The 25882-nt window shown below is 35.0% G+C and overlaps 1 protein-coding gene across 5 annotated transcripts in view; it reads right to left on the minus strand.

The window, feature by feature from the left end:
- Positions 1–25615, minus strand: part of GABPB1 (GA binding protein transcription factor subunit beta 1) — a 55623-nt gene extending 30008 nt beyond the window's left edge. Inside the window, exon 1 of one of the 5 annotated variants that reach the window (XM_016128623.2) lies at positions 25403–25615. The gene's annotated coding sequence lies outside the window, so the exon portion shown is untranslated. Of the gene's footprint in view, positions 1–6846; positions 6870–24271; positions 24751–25402 lie in introns of those variants that run through there. The other 4 variants (XM_016128616.2, XM_016128618.2, XM_016128617.2 and 1 more) reach the window with 4 other exon arrangements.
- Between the last annotated feature and the right edge of the window lie 267 nt (positions 25616–25882).

The raw sequence follows: 25882 nt of genomic DNA on the forward strand, positions 1-25882 counted from the left end.
TAAACAGAACAAACTAATCAAAAACAGACTCACAAATATAGTGGACAATTTGGTGATGGACAGAGGGGAGTGAGGTTTGGGGGGCTAGGAGAATGGGGTGAAGAGTTAAAGAAGTTAAAATTAGGAGCTGATGGATGGTCATGGGGATGTGGAGCACGGCACAGGGAATGCAATTAGCATTAATGCATTGGCTAGTTGGAGGGTCAGGGGAGGGAGGGAGCAATTGGGGGGAATCATTTTACTTATTATATAGATGTCTAACCAATGTACTGTATACTTGAAACTAATTAAAATTTTTAAATTAAAAAATTAAAAAAAAATTTTTAAAGGCAATGGATCTAATAAGATTGAAAAATCAATGGAAAAAAGATACACATGACATTAAGACCGAAATCAAAGGTGCTCTAATTTTCTTATTATAATTAGTAAAACTTAAAATAATGAAAATATGAAATGTAGCAATTTCACCTCTGATTCTCACCCAAGGAGCAGCACACACATCATAATAGAATAATTCTGACCTTTAGAGCAACTCAATTGCATTAAGACAACAAAATTGATGAAGGGAACCACACAGCTCCAGATCAAGCCCTTATTTTACTTAGTACTTCATTAACTATATATTAAATCCTCAGAGATACAGTAGTATTAAATTTAAATAAAACCAGTTAAAAGCTTAGCAGTAAATAGTTTTGGCATACCAAATAACAAATAACAAAGCTTAATTCAATTCAGTAAGTTTTAATGAGTGTTAAAATACTAAAAATATACTTTCTGTATGGCACTGAATGTCATCTAGTTTTACTCCTTTCATCTTGAGAAAAAAAGCAACCCAAAAACCCACTATAATAAATTCCATTTTTAATTTCTTTAGTATTCCTAAAGAAGCTAATCACAAGCTGATACAAATCATTATTTTCTTTACACTAATTAAAATGAATTTTAATAAAATCTACGGAGGAACTACGAAATGTCTATAGGAGAATCTACTTTTGCTCAAAAGTACATGCTGAGAGGGCCATCTAGTGGTAATAATAGAAATTACCACCACTAATTAAATTTTTAGTCTTTTGCTTTAAATTTCTGTAATTCATGTTACAGAGCGAAATTATAGCATCTCCTGGATATAAAAACTCTCTATAAAACTGTAAAGTACTAGTTCTATGTAAATTGTTACTAGCACTCTGTAAAAAGAATATGAACAAAAACACTAGAAAATCTAATCATATTATAAACTTAAAAATAAACCTTGATTCTCATTAAAAATTTCAGAATAAACTTACACTATCGCTCCTATAATACAATTGTAACCAATAGAATTCTCTTAAAAGTTCTTCATCAAGCAATTTAGCACTATGTATACATCAAAAGCCTTTAAAATGTTCATACTCTTTGACCTAGTAATTCCACTCAAATAAATATCATAAACTATCTGAAACATTACTATTGTATAGATATTACGATAGTAATGTTGTAAAATAGGGAAAAACTGAAATTCTCTACTATAAATAATAAAGAAATTCAAATAGATCATAATAGAATATCATAGTCTTTAATATTTTTACTTTTTATTATAGAAAATTCTGAGCAAATATGAAAGACACTATGCTATAATGAACTCACACATAGCCACATACTAGCTTCAATATTATCAATTTATGGCCAACCCATTTCCCATGCACACATATTACTTTGAAGCAAATACTAGAAAATATATCTTTTAGACATAATAGTATAGGCATTTGAGAACATTGTTTATAAAAAATAATATAGCAGTATAAGAAATAGTATATCTTTTAAACATAATACTACAGTAATTTAAAAATATTATTTACAGGTTCCAGTTCAAGATGGCGACGCCTGGGGACCCTGAGGCCACCTCCACCCAGGACACACTGAGCCCACAGCCACAAACGGAACCACCTCCTCAGAAGATCATCAGCTGGCAGGGCAACACCAAGACCCCTTGCCTGGGACACAGAGGCCATGCGAAGCAGAAATGGAATTTGCACTGAAGAGCAAAGCCAGGACCATACTAATACTGCAAGATCTTCCTAGCTCTTCAAAAAGGTCTTTTTCTGGGTTCTCAATTCTGTTACTTTATCCATTTGCCAATATTGATGCTGGTACTACACTGTCTTGATTATGGTATCTTATGATTTTACAGTCAACTGGTCATTCTTTAAAAACATCCTCTGAGATTTTTGACTTGAAACACATGTAAACTGTAGATAAGTTTGTGGAGAGCTGACATCCTAATATTTACTATTCTAATTCATGAACATGGCAAATCCACCATTTCTTTAGGTTTTCTTTAATTTATCCCATTAATATTTTATAATTTTTCATGTAAAATTTTGCACATCTTTTGTTAAATGTATTGCCAAGTGCTTCATCTTTTTAGAAAGCATTGTAAATGAGATTTTTTAAAATTTTCATTTGTCAATTTTTGCTCCTCATATAAAAAATGAAATTGGTTCATATAATAAAATATATTAAAATATATATAACCTACGAATAGAATGTGACAGTATAAGAATCAGGATTCTAAACTGAATAAATACCATGATCTTAACTATGTAAAAAAAAAATGCATAGAAAAATACCTAAAAACAATTTATCATAATTAAAATTATAGATTTTCCCTTTTTTCTGTTCTCTACTTTATGTTTTCTGTAATGAGCACGTGTTACTCATATAATTAAAAATAAACTTATTAATAAAAAGCTTTTCATCAAAATTAGGTAAGATTAATAAACTCTTAATGTTGGAAATCAGACGTTGAAAGCATTTTTTTTAGTAGTAAAAGATGTAAACTGTGACTCCAAGTAAAATTAAGTACATTATAACCATGTGTATATATGTATGAAAGTATTCTTAGGTATCAGAATTTAGTGGCCTACATTCCATAAGAAAACAATGTCAGTAACAGTAAAAGTAGTGCCTGGCATCTTGCCAAATCTTAATCTACGGTGTTTTATTTAATCTGAACAGTTTTACCAAGACAATTATTGTCTCCATTTTGCAAAGGAAGCAAACAAAAAGTAAAAAGATTTATCAAAGAGCCCTAGTTTTGGTCTAAAGACCCATTTTCCTAGCTCTTCTTCTTGTGTCTAAATTAGAGAACTTTGGGAATCTGCCAGGGTAGAAAAAAGCACACCTTACAAGGATTTAAGCTTATTCCCTCTCTGTGTAATTCCTTTGAAAAGAAAAATCATCATATGAACTCTGGTATAATTGGATTTCTCTCCCATTCCCATATACCTTCTGGGTGTTTTTTTTTAACTTAAAAATAACATTTTCAACATAAAGTATCTGGAAAAATTAACTCCCATTTACCCTTATTTCAGAAAGGCACTAGATGTACTCCACTAAAATCAGAAATAAAGAAGAATTAAGGGCTTCAAGAAATAAAGAAGAATTAAGGGCTTCAAGAAATAAGGGATCTAACATAGAGTGGAAGAGGATGTCCCAGATGATGGTAAACGGAGACCTCATGATTAACAGCTGTGCCACAGACCTAGAAAGCAAATCCAGATTGGAGCCAGAGAACACAGGTTCCAGGAAGAAGGTCTCCAAGGAAAAGGAAGGCTGTTAAGTCTGCTAAGAAAAAAATGAAACTTCCTATGGAGAGTTTGAGAAAAGTAAGCCAAAGAAAAAAAAAGACAATTTCTTTTTTTAAAGGAAAAAGAAAAACTATGTAAGAAAGGAAATGTAATCACAATGTACATACGACATGGGTTAGCAAAGAATAGTAGTTCCAGGGCTGTAATGACCACTGCTGAATACTAATGTAAGCAAAATTTTCAGTGTAATTATATTGAAAAGATAAAGGGCAAGGAAAAAATTATGCATACAGGTGGTTTGGTTTAAGAAAGCCAAAGCTTCATCTTTATAAGTAGAAAGTCAAGATCTAAAATAGAAAAATCAAAAAAATAGCATAGGATGTTATTTAGAAATAAGGAAGAAAGTACTAGGAAAAAAACTGAAGAGACATAAACTCTACTGGAAGCAGGCCAGCAGATGGTTTTGAATTAATCAGAGAAGTGTTAACTCACCTTTTTACTATAAAGTGAAGCCAAGAAACTGCTAGATGTTAGAAGTCACAACAGTGAACCATCAATATCCAGCCCAACAGTAAGAATGCATACATTTTGATCTTTTCTCTCTCCAAGATTTCTACTCATCCCTTCCTCTCCACTCCCTCTAGTCTTACACATCCATTGCCTCATACCTTAAACATCACAATAGCCTCTTAGTTGACTTAACTCTAGTTTCTCCATACTGCTGCCAGGCAATCTCCCTAAAATAAAATTTCATTTTCTATAAGTGAGTCTCTACATAGCACCTACCCTCAAAGAATTCACCATTTGGTAAGGAAGATGTATGTCTCATGATTCTCTTGTCAAAAAAGTCTCAACAGTACAACCATTTTTAAGAACAATTTATCAATATCTAGTAGAGTTGAAGATGTGCCTACTCTGTGACCCAAGGATTCCACTGCTGGGAAGCTAACCTATTTCCTTGTGTACTCTAAAACATGTACACAAGGAGAGGAAACATGTATAAGAATACTTGTATAAATATTATTTGTAATAGGAAAAAGGAACTACACACAAGCATCCATCAACAAAAGTATTTTTAAGGTTTTATTATACAATTTTTTATAAAAAGTATATGCATCTACATTCTAAATTAAAAGCTGGCCATATTACTTCATCCTACTACTTTCTTAACACATTTCCCACTTGCCCCAAGAACATTCGCCGGTGACACTTGAGGATGCAGCGTTTACTCTGAGATAACTCACTGATTACAGTCTTAACCTTACCATCAAAGTTTTCCATAAAATATCTCGCTTTTATTATTATTTTCGCATCACTCCAGTATATTTATAGTCTTGAGAAATAAGTGACATCGTTCTACTTGCAGCATTCTGTTTTTAGTAGTGGTAGCTCCATTTACAAAATACAGTAATTCTCAATTGCTGAAAATGTCAAATCCTAGAAAACGCAACATTCCTATGCATTTAACATTGTTCTCCAACAGTTATTAGCCCAAGATTCATCTGGTGAATCTGATTTATGTATACATTTCTGTTACATTAGAATTAGAGACAAGTTCTGTTTAGAAATAACTCCCAGGACAGTTTTTATATTTTATTTTCACACTGAAAACCAGACAGATTTGCTTTGGCCTCAAAGAGCATGTTTATGTAAAATTAATGCGGGCAGTGAGCTACACTTCTTTTCCCAAACTGGAAATGAGTTAAAAGTGTACTTTACAACTGACATGTGACATCTGGTCATTAAATCTCTAAATTATTTTTATTCTAGGGCAATTTCCCTTTCCCCCATCTACCCTACATTGATTTTCTCTCCCATGACATTAAATAACCAGTTCATTGGTAGCTCACATTCTGGACTTTTCTGATTGCTTTCTCAAGAAGTACTTAATTTCTTCATCTCCCATATTCTTATAAACTGAAGTTAGTCTAAAGTTGGCTAAATTTGTATTGTAAATTTTGGACAAAAATATTTCATAGTTGATGCTATATGTATATGATACTGAATCATATCAGGAAGCACATATTTTTTGGTTCATTTTATTGATACTAAAATTAATAACTAGGTTGGTGATAGTCTGATCCTCTCACTGTAAAGTTATACTGTTTTACTTTGAGACCAATTGGTACTCTGTGGAATGTTACTTTGGCATCATGTGAATATCTAATTCCCAATGAACCTTCTGCCTAACAATTTTGGCATCCATTAACGATCCTGATACAGTCAATTATTTTATAACAGGTTATAACAAGTTATGACTTTCTGTAATTCTTTCTATATTTATGACTTGTCATGCCATTAACTGTAGTAATTTCTACTAAAAGCAGTTCAAATGTTTAATCACCAATTTTCAGAGTAAAGAATAGGTATAACAACCATCTCCATTTCTTTTACCTTTTATTGTTATATGTTGTTTCAATAAAGTACTCTTGTTCTTTTTGATGTTCAAAATGTCCCAATTTTGACCAACCAGAGCTTCTTCAGGTTGGCTTTTATGTCTTTAAAAGCTTTCCCACTTCTGGCATAAGATGTCCCAGGTTCATTCTATATGTTCCCTGCCCCAGTCCTGAAATCAGTCATTTATTCAAGGAACTCTAGATTCTAAGTAGAGTTAACAGAAGTACTCATATCTACCAAAGTAATACACTTGTTTCTAGGTCTTTACAATGGATAGAGCTAAGAAAGAAATATACATTTGCACAGAATTTAGATTTTTTTTTTATACCACCAATGAAATTGAATCAGTAATCAAAAACCTCCCAAAAAACGAAAGTCCTGGACCAGATGGCTTCATAGGTGAATTTTACCAAACATTTAAAGAATTAACATCTAATCTTCTCAAACTATTCCAAAAAAATGCAAGAAGATGGAAGACTCCTATGAGGCCACCATTACTTAGATTCCAAAACCAGACAAAAACATTACGAAAAAAAGAAAACTATAGGCTGATATCTCTTATGAACACGGATGGAAAAATCCTCAACAAAACATTAGCAAACCAAACTCAGCAACACATTAAAAATATCCTGTACCAGGATCAAGCTGGATTTGTTCCTGAGATGCAAGGGTGGTACAATATCCACAAATCAATTAATGTGATACACCACATTAACAAATCAAAAGATAAAAACCACATGATCATGTCAATAGATGCAGAAAAAGCATTTGACAAAACCCAGTATTCATTTATGATAAAAACTCTCAGCAAGTGGGAAGAGGGAACATATATCAACATAATAAAGGCTATAAATGACAAACCTACAGTTAACATTATACTCACTGGGGAAAGGCTAAACGTGTTTTCCTTAAGATCAGGAACAAGACAAGGATGCCCACTTTCACCACTCCTCTTCAACACTGTACTGGAAGTCTTAGCCACAGCAGTAAGACAAGAAAGAGAAATAAAAGGCATCTGAATTGGAAAGGAAAAAGTAAAAATCTTGTTATTTGCCAATGATATGATACTACTAGAGAGAGAGAGAGAAAACCCTAAAGATTCCACCAAAAAACCGTTAGAAATCATCAATGAATTAAGAAAAGTAGCAGGAGACAAAATTAATGTTCAGAAGTCAGTGGCATTTTTATACATCAATGATGAACTTTTAAAAAGAGAAATTAAGAAAACAATTTCATTTACAATTGCATCAAAAACAATAAAGTACCTGGGAATCAAATTAACCAAGGAGGTAAAAGGCCTGTTCTCAGAAAATTATATTGGAAAAAGAAATTGAAGACAACACAAATAAATGGAAGCATATATCATGCTCACGGGTAGGAAGAATCAACATTAAAATAGCCATCCTACTCAAAGCAATCTACAGAGTCACTGCAATCTCTATCAAAATATCAATGGCATTTTTCAAAGAGCTAGAACAAGTAATCCCAAAATTTATATGGAACTATAAAAGACCCGGATAGCCATGGCAATCTTGAGAAAGAAGAACAAAGTTGGAGGTATCACACTACGTGATATCAAACTATACTACATGGCTACATAATCAAAACAACATGATACTGGCATAAAATCAGATACATTGACCAATGGAACAGAACTGAGAGCCCAGAAATAAAACCATACCTGTATGTTCACGTATGTTCACTTAATATATGGCAAAGGAAGCAAAAACATACAATAACTAACAACAGTCTCTTCAGTAAACGGTGCTGGGAAAATTGGACAGACACATGAAAAAAAAAAAGAAATTGGATTACCTTCTTACTCCGTATACAAGAATAGACTCAAAATGGATTAAAGACTTAAATAGAAGACCTGAAACCATAAAACTTCTGGAAGAAAACGTAGGCGGTAATCTCTCTGACATTGCTACTAGAAATTTATTTTCAGTCTTATCTCCTCGGGCAAGGAAAACAAAATTAAAAATAAACAAATGGGACTACATCAAACTAAAAAGTTTTTGTACAGCAAAGGAAACCATCAACAAAATGAAAAGACAACCGGCCGAATGGGAGAAGAAATTCACTTATGATAAATCTGATAAGAGGTTAATACTCAAAATACATAACTCTTGCAACTCAACAACAAAAGACAAACTTAAGAATCCAACTTAAAAATGGACAGAAGACCTGAAGATACTTCTCCAAAGAGGAAATACAGATAGTTAAAAGACATATGAAAAGATGCTCAAAGTCGCTAACCATCAGAGAGATGCAAATTAAAACCACAATGAGATAATCACCTCATACCTGTCAGAATGGTTATCATCAATAAATCAAAAAACAAGTGTTGGTGAGGATGAGGAGAAAAGGGAACCCTCATACATTGTTGGTGGGATTGCAAATTAGTACAGCCACTATGGAAAAGTCAAGTTTCTCAAAAAATTAAAAATGGATATAACTTTTCACCCAGCAATTATACTTCTGAGCATTTATCCAAAGAGAATCAAAACACTAATTAGTAAAGATCTATGCACCTCTATGTTCATGGCAGCACAATTTACAATATCCAAGGTATGGAAGCAACCTAAATCCGTATCAACAGATGACTGGAGAAAGACGTTGTGGTTCATATATACAATGAAATATTACTCAGCAATCAAAAAAAAAAATGAAATCTTACCATTTGCAATGACATAGATGGATCTAGAGGTTATTATGCTAAGTGAAATAAGTCAGAGAAAGATAAATACCATATGATATCATTTATATGTGGAATCTAAGGAACAAAAAGAATTAAAAACAGACTCACAACTCTATAGAGGACAATCTAGTGACTGCCAGAGGGGAAGGGGTGCTGGGGAGCTGGGAGAAAAGGGTGAAGGGTTAAAGAAATACAAATTAGTAGTTGATAGAGGGTTACTTGAGATTTTTAAAGTAATTTAGGTTCACAGGGATGGGGAGCACGGCATAGGGAATGCAGTTAGCATAATGTAACGGCTAGGTGGAGAGCCACGGGAGAGAAAGAGCAATTAGGGCGATCGTTTTATAAACTATACACATGTCTAACCAATGTATTGTATACTTGAAACTAATATTAAAAATCTTTAAAAGATGTTTTTTGAATCATAAATTCATATTGACATTTATAATTGAAGTTCAACACTATCAGATTTTTTGCTTAGCTTCTTTGATTTTATACATGCATCTCTATAGGCTCCTAACAAATAAGCACAAAAATCTATTGGCTTTATCCTACAATATATATCAAGAGGTGTAAAAAATAAAAACACCAACATTACAACTAGCAATTAAACGAATGAAATTTAAGATTTTAGTTCTTTTTGTCCTTAGCATATGTCACTTAGTGTTGAGCTCAAGTCACTTGAGATGGTGTTTTCCTTCATGAATTTAAAAAACTTTTTTGATATAAACATAGGTTCATTTGTTCAGGCTTATTCTCAATTTTAGGGATTGTTTTCATTTTCATTTCATTGTAATTTTCAATGTATAAAATATTTCCACAATTCAAAAGTCAAATGTACCACTCTGGTAAGATACTGATGACGGAGGTAGATGGTGTACAGAAAATCTCTGTACTTTCCCCTCCATCTTGCTGTGAACCTAAAGCTACCCTTAAAAAATTGTCTTAAAAAATCATTTTGGAGATAACTGGGGAAATGTGCACACTGCCTAAATACATAATATTACGGAATTATGTTGATATTTTTCTAAATATACTGATATAATTTGTTTATATATTTTTAGAAATAAAAATATATTTATGGATTAAATAATGTGATACTTGAGATTTTTAAAGTAATTTGGGTATATGAAACTAGATTAGTCATAAGTTGATCAATTTTTCAGTTGGGTAATGAATTCATGGGGGTTCATTATACTCTCCTTTTATATATTTAAAGCTTTTCATATACAGATTTTTAAAATTTACCCTCCTAGGTAATACAAGGACCTTAGAATCTAAAACCTCATTATACACCTTTTTTATTACCTTGTCTTCTAATTCATTATTTTTACTGTTGTATAGTCAATATCCACTTTCACTTTCCAAATGTTTCATTTTTCAATTTTCAGCCTTTCATATATTTTATTCCTCCATGTAGTATCAATTTCATTCTGCATGAAGTATATCCTTTAGAATTGCACTATTATGGCCCATGTGGCTAAATTAAAAATTCAGTTCCTCAACAATACTAGACACATTTCAAGTGCTCAAGTTTTATGTAGCTTATAACTACAATATTGACAACACAGATAAAGAATATTTCCATCTTCACAGAAATGTCTACTGAACAGTGCTGGTTTAAATTATCTTTAATGGGTGAGATGTTGATAATAATTGGTTTTTGTCTAAAATATTTGTTTCATCATCATTCTTTAAAGATATTTCACTAGGTATAAAATTCTAGGTTGGCAAGCATTTTCATTTCATATTGAAGACATCATTTCACTATTTTATGACTTCCACTGTTGTTGTTGAGAAGTCATCTTAGCGTAATTCTTATTCCTTTGATGGTTATCTTTTTCTCCAGCTGAGGATTTTTCTTTATGTCACTGGTTTTCTGAAATTTCATTATGATATGTCTACGTGTGGATTTATCTTAATTAGGATATGGTGGGATTCTTAAATCCCAGTTTGGTATCTTTCACTGGTTCTGGAAAATATTAGCCATCATATCTTGCAATGTCCCATTTTCTCTCTCCTCTTCTTCTGAAATTCCAAATAAGACCTTTCTACTCCATGCTCCCTTTCTCTTACCCTGTCTTCTCTATTTTCCACTATTTTGCCTTGAAACTACATCTGGATAATTCTGTCTGGTCTATATTCCAGTTCAATATTTTTTTCTGATGTGTCCAACCTGCTGTAAATTACAAGGCTAAAATTTTAATTAGGTTACTATATTTTTTATTTTCAGCAGTTGTATTTTTTTCAAATCTACAATGCCACTTTTTTTAGTTTCTTATATGCCGTCTTCAAATTTGTCATTTATTTCTGTAAACACAGTAAGAATGGTTGTTTTATCATGTGTCTTCTAATTCTAATACATGATGCTTATGAAAATCTTTTTCTGCTGGTTCTTGCCCATGTTTCCTTCTCTCCTTGTATGTCTGGCTATCTATAACTACATGATATTCAATGTCCTTGAAAAACTATTTGTGGGGTGGCCTAAGATAAAGGAGCATTCCTCAAAGGAATATTTGCATTTGCTTCTGCCAAGCACCTGAGAGGCACTACCAGTCAGGGACCAACCTAAGTTAAGTCATGGCTTAAGGTTCCCTTACCTTGCTAGGCCATGGCCATAACTATGGAGACTTCTGTTTCTTTCTTTTCCTCATGTTCTGCTAATACCAAAACAACTTTCCTTGAAATCCCTTGATATTTAGCCAGAAAGCAGACAATGAAAGGGGAACAGGGGTTAGTTGTGGTTCATCTTTACCCCTCAGATATAGACATACAACTCCAAGCCTAATAGGGAAGGATCTCTTATAAGCCTTTACATGTCCACATGCTGGGTGAGCTCTGAGTCTTGATTTGTCTGTGTTAACCCAAAGGCTGATGATCAGAAACCAAAATTTCTTGATATCAGCAAACATACTCAGGTCAAAAGTGGCTTCAGTTCTCAGGTAGTATGCTAACTTCTCTTGGTTTAGGCTTTCTTCTAGATTCCTATATTTTATTATCTTATCCAGCCAGTGTTTTAAGTTTTTCTCAAAAAGAGGACTGGTCTAAATAAACTAGTCCACCATTACCTAGATGCAAGACATATTTTGAAGTAGAGCTAACAGGACATCCTGATGTATTACATGTCAATGCACAAGAAAAAGAGAACAATAACATTTAGGTTTTTGGCCTGAACGACTTGGTGAAAAGTGGGATTACTTGCTAAAATAAAGACTGCAAAGCGGAATAGGGTGGGTCAAACATTTGACCATAGGCTTGTTAAGTTTGAGATGCTTTAGCTAGGTTACAAATTTCTTCCAGTAGAAACACGACTTTAGTGTAATTTGTACTCATAATTACTTTAGAACAGTGCTGCACACAGTTGGCATTCAAGTAACCAAGAGTTTCTCTACCTCAGTACTATTTACATTTTGGGCCTGACAGTTCTTGGTTGTGGGAAACTGTCCTGTATATTGTAGGATATTTAGCAGCATCCCTTTTCTCTACCCAGTAGAAACCAATAGCACTCTCCTCTACCCCATTTTATGACATTAAAAAAAAAATGTCTCTAGATATCCCTGAGTGTCCCCTGGGGGCAAAATCACCCCTGACTGAGACCATTAATTAAATGCTACTTCAATTAAAGTTAATTTATATACACTATGCTATTACTATCCTTTCATGCAAATAGACACTTCAAAGATATATGAGGCAAGAGTCCATCCAACCCCAAACTGTAGCCCAGCCCAATCCAGCTAAAGAGGATGACAGTACTGAGAAAAGCAATGGGTAAAGAAGTAAGCACAGGCTGGATGTGACATTAACAATTTCACCCTTACTTAAACAAGATCATCTCCAACTGTTACAGGAGTCTATATATAACATTATATTTGTAATTTTTAAAGCATTAAAAAAAAACCTATTGCCAATGAAACATTTTCTCTTCCAATATAATGGTTAAAATTTTTAATCTCAAGATTACTTAACAGCTTTTTTATTCCTATTCCACACCCAAATCTTCATTAACATAAATCTAAAAAAGTACTAAATTTCATTTGCAAGTCCTGACATGTGTTTTATCTGTGCTCTTCTTTTACTTTTCTGACTCTAGCCAAATATAATCAAGTAAAAGTCATACAGAAAAATCAAGACCTTAAAAATCGGATTCTGAACTGTAACTCTCTCAAATAAATTTTAAACCCCAAATTATATAGGAAGAGATTGTTTAAGGCAGTGCCTACAATGTTGTGATTTCTTTCATCCATTAGGGTAAACCTTTGTCTTATATACAGCTACTCCCAAATGTACTTTATATACATACACACATATATATATAATACTTTTATGCTCTACTATAAATGTCCCAGTTTTAATAACATTTTAAATCTTACAATATAATCTCATCTATCCTAAAGATCACTTCGTTATTCAAAGCTATTTTTATTTCTTTGAATTTCAGGTACCAAAAGACATAATTAAATTGGAACCATCCTGCTAAATCAAGTTCCTACATTCCATATAAGTTATTATTCATCAGATATACAATTGCTATTTCTCTATCTACATTCTATCTGTGCATACCAATGTCCCTATTTGTCAAATTATATTACAAAGCTGTTTTCCATAAAACCTAGAATATAAATGTCTCTAAGGATAAAAAATATATATTAATGACCATTTAATATTCATGTTTAAGATAAGCTCAAGTTCCATATCTAGCGTATGTAAATTACACACGAGAACTAAAAAGGAGTAAGTATTCATCAATTGGCATGTCCAGAACTTCCCACACATATACTAAAACCTAATCTTCCTCCTGTATTCCCTGATGATGCTATCACCCAATTCACCTTCTAAATCAGAAATCTAGGAGAAATCCTCAACTCCTTCTTCTTCCTCGTGTCTCTACAAATAGTTGGTCATCAAGTCCTATAGGGTCTATTTCACATCTTTTTTTTTTAAGGCAATTCTTTCATAGACCTCAAAAATCCAAACACAGAAATGTATACATTGAAAAGTCTCAATGGAAGCATTTACACTACTCCTACCCTCCTCCCAGCCACAAGTAATCACTTTTACTAGTTTCATGGGTATCCTTCCAGTATTCTATAATTACCAAAAGACAACATTACTACATACTGTTTTGCACTTGCTTTTCTTACCACATCCTGGAGATCTTTTCCTATTAGTTCATAGAGAGCTTCCTCATTTTTTGTACAGCTGCTTAGTATACTATTGTATGGACAGGCTTTAGTTTACGATAGATGGACACTACTGCTATTATAAACACTGCAATTAGTAACTTTGTAGATGTATCATTTCATTTTGTATAACTGTAAGGATGAATTCCTTGAAGTGGGATTATTGGGACAAAGGCAAAAACAATTGTAATTTTGACAGATATTGTCAAATTGCCCTCACATCATTTTTAAATGTCCTTATCTTACCATTGTCTTTATCACTGTATTATTAATCCTATATTAATGAAGAACCCCTTAAATGGTCTCCCTCTTTCCCCAATCATTGTCCATTCAATTGTCAAAATGATCACTATTTTTTTAATGAGTTTTTAAGTATATAATAGCTAATTTTAAAATGTTAAAGATTACTGAAAAGACTAAAGTCTCCTCTGATCATCCCTATCTCTACTCCCAAAACCCAATCCTTTATCCACAACCTAAGGGTTAACCACTATTATCAGTTTACTATTTATCTTACCAGACCATATTCTCTGCATTTGCAGGCATATATATGTACATACCCACCACCCCCAAAAATAGTAGTATTGATCTGGGTTTTTCTTTATATAAATGCTATCATTCTGTATATACTACTCTACAATGTATCACTCAACAGTATATGTAATTTATTCATTTTAAAAATTGTTAATTATTCCATAGTATAAATATACTAATTTACTTATGACCAATTTTGCTTATTTTTCCAGTTGTTTACTATTAAAAACAATGCTGCAATAAACATACTTTTATCTGCCTCCTTATGCACATATAGAACTGTTCCTCTAATGTAGAAAATGGACGTTGGGAATAGCATTTGAAATTAATAGATAACTACCAAACTATCCACACCAATTTATACCTCCAAACTATATAAATTACACTCCCAACAACAGTTAACAATATTATTTCCTTATATATAAGCCACTCTTAATACTACCAAGCCTTTTAAAGTTTTGACTGTATGACGAGTTTTAAAAAAAATTTAATATGTATCTCTCAAATTACTAACAAGATTGCATATCTTATCAAATGTCTGTTGGCCACTTATGCTTCCTTTTCTGAAACTGCCTGTTCACATTCTTTAATTATTTTTCTATGTCATTATTTCTTTGTAGGAGTATATTATACATCTTTCTGGTTTATTATGTATGTTGCAGATATTCTCAGTCTAAATTTCTATAATTTGAATGTTGTCATAAAGTCTTAAACTATGGTCAAATTTATCAAAATATCTTTCTAAAACATAGATATAATCATGTATTCCAATTACCTACAGAACACAGGATCTAACCATTTGTATTTAACTTGAAGTGAAAAATAATTTAAGTAGTTGGCCACCTACCATTCTACTTCAAAACACAAGTCCCAAAATTAGCCAGAATTGTGAATTTCCCATTTCTTCAGTAGGTCTCAGTTCTCAAATGCTTCTTATAGAGTGAACTTCACATTGCAATGGGTAAAAGTTTAATGTTTAAAAAGACTTTTTTGGTACAACATATTCTATAAATGTAGGTCAACGTCCTCTAGGGCACAACAGAGAAAACAGAGCTGTTTCATCACTAGAGGAAAAACTGGCCATACTGGACTTATTGAGAGATGATATTTCTATTTCCCACATGGCAGCTTCCCACAAATAATTCTGAATATATGTAATTTTCACCTAATTGCAAAATCATTGAATAAGTGATTACATTTCAGACCTTTAAGGATCTGTTCCATGCCTCACTGCAGCTTCATCAACTCACCACTTCCCCCCTGGATTTATACTCCAACAATTCAGTTATCTATAATGACTCTTATGTACTATTCTATCTCATGATACCATTCCTTTATGTTATTCTGCATGAGTAATCTTTGTCTAATCCCAATTTACCTGACCCAATATTCATATTCTTCCTTCAAAACTCAGTTCAGACATTACCTCCTCCAATAAGCTCCCCTTGATCTCAGCAAAAATAATCATTTATCTACTCTCATTGTGTTCTGAACCTACTTCCATTAATATTTGGATTCCGCCATATTTGTCAATGATTAGTTTATAAGCTCTCCTTTCCCATAAGCCTCAGAAATTCAGGCAGGGTTTATCTAATTTTATGTATACGTTAGTATCTAGCAGTTTCTAGAGTCCCACTCAGTAGCTATTTGCTAAATTAAACAAGTCCTCTCTCTTCAGCCCTACAGTTAATACTAAAAAATTACACACACAAAAATTGAAGTTGCAACATTTAACTGAAAATATTTTACAACCTGAAAGAATATGTGATTTTTAAAAAGTAATCTGTATGTAGTTCAACTTTTTATAAGTAGATAGATACCATAAATCAGTGTTTTTAAAACTGTGGGTCATGACCCCTTAACAGACTGTGAAATCATTTTAGTGGGTTAAAGCCAACATTTTAAAAAAATCGGCATATATCAAGTATAATAAAGTTGCATGAATATGTTCCAGTTATATATATGAGTGCACACACACATTCACACCAATGTGTACATACGGTAATGATATAAAATAATTTACTGTGAATGGGTCACAATAAAAAATAATTTGAAAGCCACTTTCATAGTTATACGGGTTCAGAAAAAACTTTAAATTAGCAAGCAAAATGATGCAGTCCAGACTTTGTCAATGAAAGATTGAACCATGTGAAGTGTGTACTACTTCTCTAATCTATCACTCCCTCTTATTCTTCTGCTCTAACTACTCAGTCTCAGTAATTACTCAAATGAGCCAAATTTGTTCTCTCCTTAGGGTCTTGTACATGTTGTTTCCTGTGCCTAGAAAGCTCTTCACTTAAATATCTGCATAGCTAACTCCCTTATTCTAGGACACCCAGAGAGCTTTCCCTATCACCTAAAATAGCAACCATCTCCCACCATTCTATCCCCTTATCCAGTTGTATTCCTTTTCATTGCACTCACAACCACCTGACATTTGTTTACAGTGCCCCTCCTCCTCCCCATCCCTAATGTCAGCTCCACAAAAACAGAGACTTTGTCTTGTTTTGCTCATTAATATAACACCAGAGATTAGAACAGCGCCTGGCACAGGGCAAACATTTCTGAATAGGCTCTGACAGACAAGGAAAAGGAAAAGGAAAAGGAAAAGGAAGAACACATGGAGCTGTGCCTGAACATGGTATATTACAGAGGAAATACTAGCTTAATAATGTTAAGAATAAAGTCGAAGAAGCAGAATAGAATATGAAAAAGGCTTGAAAGCCAGAAAGTAGTTTGGACTTTATTCTGCAGACAACTGGGAGTCATTCAACATTTTGAGCAAAGGGTTATCCATTCCAACATTTTATTAAGCACAAGTTCAATTCACTTTGCCTGGCAAAATGAGTGTGCAAAGGTCAATACCACATGTTCCCTCCTTGGGCTCCTTAAATTTAGTAGCAATGGATTCAAAAAGTGTTTTAGAAAGATTATTCTGGCAGCCATAAGCAGGATGAACTTGGAGAAAGGAGACTAAAGTAAGAAAAGGCAAATAATAGGCAATGAAGAATCCCAGAACAAACAGATCCAGTAAAGAGTAATCTAAAGAACTGTGCTGATCGATGGATATGAGAAATAAAGAAACATATATCACAGACAACTTGAAGTTTTAAGCATGATGATAATAAAACAAAGAAAATGGAGCAGGTTGGAAGTTGGGTAATAACAAATCTAAAAGTGATAAAAATTCCTTGAGACTTCCAAGGGAAATACTTGGTAAACCACTGGAGATAAAAACCTGGAGAGTAGACACTTAGGAGTCATAAGCATATAAAGCAACCACCTGAGACGACAAAAGCGAGGAGCAGAGGACTAACTGCTAAGATCGTGAAACAACAACAAAAAAACAGAATAGTAGTAGTAAAAAAGGAAAAACCAGGATGGCACAGTACTATGAAAGCCAAGGAAAGAATGTTAAGAAGCCTAAGTGGAAATCAATACATTCATGTGCTGCATGATGACATTCCGGTTGACGAGAGACTTCATAAACAACGGTGGTTGCCTAAGATTATAGTGGAGCTGAAAAATTCAACTATCACCTACTGCCAGCATAGCAGTCCTAATGTTGTAGCACAACACATTGCTCATGTGTTTACGGTGATGCTGATGTAAACAAACCTTCACTGCTAGTTGTATAAAACTATAGCACATACAATTATGTATCGTGCATAATTAAAAATGATAATAATCAACTGTTACTGGTTTATATATTTACTATACTACACTTTGAGTATACTCTTTGTATTTAGAAATTTTTTTTTTGCTGTCAAACAGTATGCCATGTTATGCCAGAAGCCTCATCATACATCTCGTGTTTATCGTCTCTTGATTGCATAATTTTCTCTTGTGCTTGATTTAATCTTGTGTTGTTTTGTACAGTAACACATGTACAGACTTGTAGCCTAGGAGTAAGAGGCTAAACTAGACAGCCTATGTGTATAGTAGGCTATACCATCTACATTTGTGTAAGTGCATTCTACATTTACACAATGATGAAAAGGTCTAACAGTTCTATCTCCACCATTAAATGGCCCATGACTGTAGTAATATATATATATATGTATATATATATATATGTATGTATGTATGTGTGTGTGTGTGTGTATATAATATATATATATATTATTCTGGCTGAATAAAATCAGGATGAAGCCAATACTATTGGTAAGGATGTCCCTTGAAGCAATAGTCTAAATATAACATTAGAAAATTGCAGCAAGATACAAAAGAAGTAATTTAAAAAACCTAAGGGCAGCAATTTTAACCAAGATTTTTCAAAAAAAAAAAAAAAAACTAAGAACTAAAAAAGAAAGGAGATAGCTGGAAAGAACAGAAGCAATAGTTAATCAAAGTGGACTTTTTTCTCCCAAAATATAGAAGTCTATACATATTTGAAAGCAGAGAGAAATAACCATTCCAAGTAATGATCGAAGTGATCAGAAGGAAGGAAAGTGTGGCAGCAAGATTCCTAGAAAAGCAAAACATTCCATTTTCATTCAATTTACAAAATAAGATGAAAGAGAGATTTGTCATGGTGACAACGAAAAAAAAATGAGCAAGCATGTACTTATATTTTCATTTTCAGTTAAGTAGAACTCAATGGCATCTTTTGAGAGAAAAGATATGAGACAACAGAAAATATGAGATTTATAAAATAATTGTCAAGGAGTAGCAAGGGCCCACTGGAATTGTTAAGAATAAATTTATAGTGACCAAAAAAAAAATCCTAATTACCCACCTTCCTCCATAAATACACTGCAACCTTTGAGGAAAAAGAGAAAATAGATGGTAGAAAGATATGACAATAGGAGCCTCATAAATATGAAAGAGGTGACTCATGTCAAGTTCAGGCTATATCCAGTGTATACAGAAATAAGCTAAAGGAGAGAAGTTGAGGGTCCCTATGAACAGAATAGATAAAGGAAAAAAGGTGGAGAAATCACATGGGCAAAGATCAGAGTTCACACAAGCCAGTTAAGATGTAAGGGAAACTTTTTAGATCATTCACCTATATACCTACGGTTTCCTATGGTCTGAATGTGTGTATCCCTCCCCACCACCCACGCCAGTCCTCAAATTTGAATGTTGAACACCTAATGACAAAGTGACAGTATTAGAAAGTGAAGCCTTTGAGAGGTGATTAGGTCATGAAAATTAACATAAATGAGATTAGTGCCCCTATAAAACAGACCCAAGGATACCTACCTTGCTCCTTCCACTATGTGATGATACAACACAGAGGTCTACAACCCGAAAGAGGATTCTCACCAGAACCCAGCTATGCTGGTGCCATGATCTTGGACCTCCCAGCCCCCAGAACTTATAAAAACTCTTGTTTATAAGCTACCCAATCTCTGGTATTTTCTAATACCTCTAACAGATTAAGACACTTTTAATTTAAAAAGATATATTCACCCCTATGTTCGCTACAGTACTATTCACAATAGGCAAGACATGGTAGTAACCTAAGTATCCAATGATGTATGAAGATGTGATATATATACACAATGGAATATTATTCAGCCATAAAAAGGAATGAAATCTTGACAGATGGATGTGGGCCTAGAGGGTATTATGCTAAGTGAAGTTAAGACAGAGGAAGTTAAGACAGGGGGGAATAGGTGAAAAAAGTAAAGGAGAGTAAGTACAAACTTATAGTTAAATAAGTCACAAGGTTGTGATGTACAGCATAGGGAATATAGTTAATAGTGTCATTATAACTTTGTACAGTGACAGATGGTTACTAGATTTATCCTGATTACTTCATAAGATATATAAATGTTGAATAACTATGTTGTACACCTCATATAGTGTGTGTCAATTATACTTTAATAAAAATTTTTAAACATCTTCCTCTGCTTGGATAGGGAGAGGATGACTGGATATCAGAGACTGCACATCCAATAACTTTATCATGAGAAGAGGTGACTTAATTCCAATGTTCAGTTCTATATTATGACCTAGGGTAAATATCTATCTCAGTTTCCATATCTACAGAATAGAGGAGTATGTTAAAGAGAGGTACCATGGAGGCCTATACTCACCTCCTTTAAAAAATCACTGCTGTAGTTAACCACCAAAGTAGAAATGTCTCATCCTTCAAGTGTAATGAGACAAAAAAAGCTATCTGTGTTAAAACCCTCAAACCTCTTCTGGACAAAATTCTACACTATGCAATAAAATCACAGTATCGGTGGATTTAGCATATTTTCTAATGAAAGGAAATGGAAGTCAATATTTTGTTATTTTCTAATTTTTCAATTTTAAGTTATCGTGGATTATAAAGTTAAATAATATGAAAAGGTATGTGTTTAATATTAAAATAAAACAAGATTCAAAGTTGAGTAAATAGTCTACAGGTTCCTTAATTACAGTTCCAAAATCCAAAAAAGTTCTGAAACCCAAAATAACTTATTTGGTAGTAAAAACCTTACTTGAACTGACATGAAGCTATTTATAGTCCTTATTTACCTCATTTAGTGTAAACGTTCATACTTTTGTTGCAAAAATAGTAACATGTTTGAAGAGGGATATTGCTCTGGACTCTGTTCAAAGGTTACTAACATTACCGTACCTACATCCCCCCCCCCCAAAAAAATCTTAATTCCAAAACCTATTAGACCCCAAGATTTTAGTGGTTTATGACCCTATAATCGCTAACTTTTACTGAGCTATTAATTATGTGTTAGACATTGTTCTGTTCATTTTATATGCAGTAACTCATTTAATCCTCCCAACCACCATGATGGAGCTATTCTAATTATCCCCATTTTACAAAGGAGGAAAGGGAAGCAAAGATTAATTGCCTAAAATCACATAACTAGAGAATTAACTATGCTAGGATGAATACAATTTAAAATATTACACATAAGTTGAAAAAAACTTAAAACAGAGAACTGATTATGATAGGGTGGTAGGAGTCAGTGACATTTTTCTCTATTCAATTACTTCTAGAATGGTTAAGACTTTTAAAATACAAAACATTTCAAGCACTTGCCAATTCTCATTTATGTGCAATTCCTAATTTGCATTAATTGCATACTATAAAATCCAAACTACTCAGCTTATGTTAATTTCTTTAATTTTTAATTGGCATAAGATCTTAATATCTTTTAAATTACAAGCAATACACAATATATATTCATAAAAGTTAGAAAACTTGGGGAAAAAATAATCGCCTATAAACCTATGCTCAGAAACAACCACTGAACAATGTGGCACATATTCTTCCATGTGTCAATGTTTTTTAAACCAAAATGAAATTGTTTTTAAATGTTTTTACATTTCCATATATCAAGCCATCTTTTCATATCTTTACAATCTTTTTAATAGCTAGACAGTACCCTACTGTCCTGAAGATATAGCCTAACTATCACTGTGAAATATTTAGGTTGTTCACAATTTCATATCATAGTGATCAAGAATCACTCACTGGCTATGGAGTCAAACTGCTTGGATCCAAGTCTTGGCTCTACCACTAATTCAGCTACCAATTTGATAGTACCTTTACTATATCAAGATAAATTCCCTTAAAGGAGTGTTTCCACATCAGAAGGCTTTTGAGTCTGCCAAATTACAGCTGGGTTTAAAGACCTCATCAAATAGCTCTCTCACTTTATAGTCATTTCTCTTCATTCAAGGAAATGAAAACTATGATCCAGTTAAGCTAACCAGCTTGATTTACTCAATTAGCTTTTGTTCTGCTTTTGTACCTGCAAACCTAACCATGTTTCATAAAATCTGCCTGTAAGAACCTGAAGGACACCGGACCCATATTTTCATTCAGCACATCAATTCCTTTACTCGACAATCCCTAACTTTAAGTCAGTGAGAGCAGAAAGCCTACCACCCAAAACATCCCATTATATTTTTACTGTTTTAAATAAAGTTTCCTTGTAAGAATGTTGAAATCTGCCTTCTAACTTCTACCCATTGATCCTAGTTCCTTCTGGGCAGATCAAAAATGATGACCTGTTCAACAGACTTCAAAATATGAGACTATCATTTCTTAAATGAGCTTTTCTTTGAGTCAAACATCATGTTTCTTCAACCTTTCCTCCTTTTCATTTCCTGTATGCAAAGTCCTCTTGATATGTTCTATAGTTCAGTGGTTTTTAAAGTTGAGCATCTACCACCTGGGAAACTTGAGAAAAGGTGTCCCAGATCCTATCCTACTTAAGCTTGGGCCTCTGTGGGTTTTTTAAATTAGCTCTCCAGGTAATTCTGATATAAAGTCTGAGAACTGATAACAAGCTCCCACTTATAAAAGTATACTACCTAAAAAGCTGACCTAATGCCCCAGGTATAATATAACCAGTAAAATGAGGAAAACACCATGTTCTTTCCACATGCTGGTCTACCAACTCCAGAATGACACATTTTTTAAAAATTATACTACAGCAGCAATTCATATTATATATTTGCAGAGAGAGACAGAGATGGAAGCCATCATGAGTTTATCCACATTAAGGCTACTTACAAAGGGACACTGCACCCTTAAAATGAACTCGATTCAAAGGTTTCACATAATGACCTTAATTCCTTATGACTTGTTTGCTTTACCTATTATTATTTCTAATTCATGAGATACTCAAGGACCAAAAAAAAAAGTCCATTCTACGGGAGACGAGGCCCATTATAAATACATCTTTGAGATGGGTAGGTGGGGACAAACCTAGATCCAATCTGATATTTTCACTTGAATAGCAAACATCAAAAATATACCTGGTATTTTCTAACAATTACATGAAGAATGAACAGATGCTTCCTGTCGATGGAACAGTAGAAAACTACAGACTGAGAATTGGACTAGAGTTCACAGAAACAACTGGAATTTAATTTAGCTTCATTTGAAAACCATTAAGTCAAAGTAAGAATGAATTTAAGTTTTCAAGCATTTACAGTATAATTGTCCCCCAACCTAGAAAACCAGATTAATTCAGAGATAGAGAACTCCAACTCTAAATAACAAAGTTAATTCTAAGTGTAAATATATCTATTATAAAAGTATTGTTTCCCCAAAGGTTTCACTGCAGGATTCCTTTTAAATATGCAGGAGCTCCTACAGCGCTTTGAAAAGTGTCCTATCTTCAAAAAGTACATTTACACAAAAGTTTTCACAAGCCTATCTAAAACAGATGCACGTTTTACTTGTGTACATCATTAAAATGTTGTAGAATTAAAAATCAGGTTTAATTACTTAAAATATTTTCAAATGCTCCTGAATCTCCAGGATCACATGTGGATTATGCAATCTTTATTCATAATGTTTATGCTGCTAAATCCCAAATTTTAAAAAGCTAGAGCTTTACAAAAAGTATAGAAATCTTCTTATCCTTATCTTTAAAATGCATCTGGTGTAATATCCTGACTTGACTTGAGGATAGAAATGACATATTTCTCAGTTTAAAAAAAGACATGAGTATACAGTGTTTTCCAGAGGTTACATGGTGATACAACAGATTGAATGCAGATTTAAGACTCTGTCTATTCAACCAGACATTTAAAAAAAACTTGTACAAATGTTAAATGATGTCACTTTTGCCTAACATGTCACTTACGTTAACATGCAATGAACTTATTTTTGTTATTTTTGGGAAAATACTTAAAAAGAAAAAAATAGATAAAGCTCTTTCGTTTCTTTAAATTCAAAGTATGAGTCTGAAAGTGGGAGTGTCAAGGCTGATGGTTATGTCTGTGAGAAATTTAAACCAAGTTGGGTGGGTCGATATTTAAGATTAAGTAAACTATATGCAAAAGAATATTTGATTACTAGCTTCTACATAATGTATGATAGTGCATCTTTAATTCTGAGACGGCAAATTGCAAGGATCCTTTACTGACTACATCAAACCATTTTCCAGATAAAAACTGTACTTTAGAAAGCAACTTGCCTGAATGGAGACAGCAAATCAGTGTTCGGAGAGAGCACTTAAAATATTTCCACATTACCAAGCCCCCTTCAGAAGCACTGTGGTCTCTGCCCCTCCTTTGAACAGATGTCTGCTCGCCACAATCCAATCAGGTTTAAAGCAAGAGTATGTGTACTGCAAACAAGCTTAAGTGGGAAAACACACACAAAGCGGGCCTATCATTCCTTTGGTTTCAGTTTTCACGATGCACCTTAGACGGTAGGCACGCTGATTCAACACGGTAGGAGAGCTTCAACGAAACACACTGAAGACATACTGATTAACTGCTCTAGAAAAAATAACCTGGTAAAATTCTCAACTTCTTTCCCGAAACCATGCACCCGCAGATCCCGGCGGTCAAGTCCTCAAAGCAGATGTCCCAAGCATCCGAAGTGACAGGCTTCTTGCCCTCAAGACTCAAGTCCCCGCAGCCGAGGCTGTCGCTGTGGCAGTCCCGCGCGGGACGGAACTGGCTCTCCCGTTAACCCTGTCCCGACCCGCCGCTCTCGCTGCCGCCCAAGCGCCTCCCGGCCCTAGGGGCCCCGCAACATAGCGCGCCCAGAGCCGGCCTTCCCCGCCGCCCCGTCTCGGCTCCAGCGAGCCCGGCGGGGCGGTCAGGCCGCCCAAACAAAGAGACCCGCGCCCCCTGGGGCAGTGGGCGCCGAGACCAGGGGGCGCCTGCCTCCCTCCCTCGCCCGCCCACCGCCCGCATCCCGACGTCCGCAGAGGCCCTGCCGCCCCGGTCCGACCCCATCCCCACCCCAGGGCGGCCGCTCGGGACCAGCCCGGCGAGGAGCGGTGGGAAGGCCGCGGCGCGCTGGGGCCGGGGAGGGGGCGGCGGCCGCCACCATGTCTGCCCGCCCCTCCCAGAAGCGAGGTGCCCAGCGGACAATGCGCCGCGGCGGCGCGGGCGGAACAGGCGCCCAGGCCGACCCGGCCGACCCCCGCGGAATAAGCGGGGCCAGGAGCCCCGGAAACCCGGCGCCTTAATGCAATAAACAGGAAATCGCGGGGATGATCTGGGTTCCGGGGGAAGTGGAATTATTTTTTACCAGCGAAGAGATCAACTTCCACATCCGGTGGTAACAGGGCCCTACACAGACCCGCACTGACCTGGAAAAGCTTCGGGAGCGGCGACGGGGGAGCAGCAGGAGGTGATGCGGCGACCCAAGGCGCTTCGTACCCGGCCGGGCTGACGCGGCCCTGTTACACACAAAGCGCTTCAGCTGCACAGGGCGCTATTTTCCGAAAATGCCGCGTCTGGTCGGCGCCCAAAATCCCCACCGAAAAGTCCCCCGTGCTGCGCGCGGAGGGACACATGGTGTGCGAGTGAGTCAAAGCTCCCAGCATCCCTCCCGGACCCGTCCCTCGGCAACCCCGCGCCTGATCCTTTCCGCCTCTTCCTTCGGCACCAGATCCCTCTTCCACCCACTCCCCGAACCCATTCCGGAGGGAGGAAGGGGGCGAAAGGGTCTGGTTTTCTTTTTTAACAGAGGGGAGAGAAATAGGCCATTTGCAGAGCCTAAGCCACACAAAGAAAGCGGCGGAATGATCCGCTCTCGGCGACCGCAAGTCCCGGCTCTCCAGGCGCCT

Source organism: Rousettus aegyptiacus, unplaced genomic scaffold (assembly GCF_014176215.1).
Source record: "Rousettus aegyptiacus isolate mRouAeg1 unplaced genomic scaffold, mRouAeg1.p scaffold_m13_p_3, whole genome shotgun sequence".
Lineage (NCBI taxonomy): Eukaryota > Metazoa > Chordata > Mammalia > Chiroptera > Pteropodidae > Rousettus > Rousettus aegyptiacus.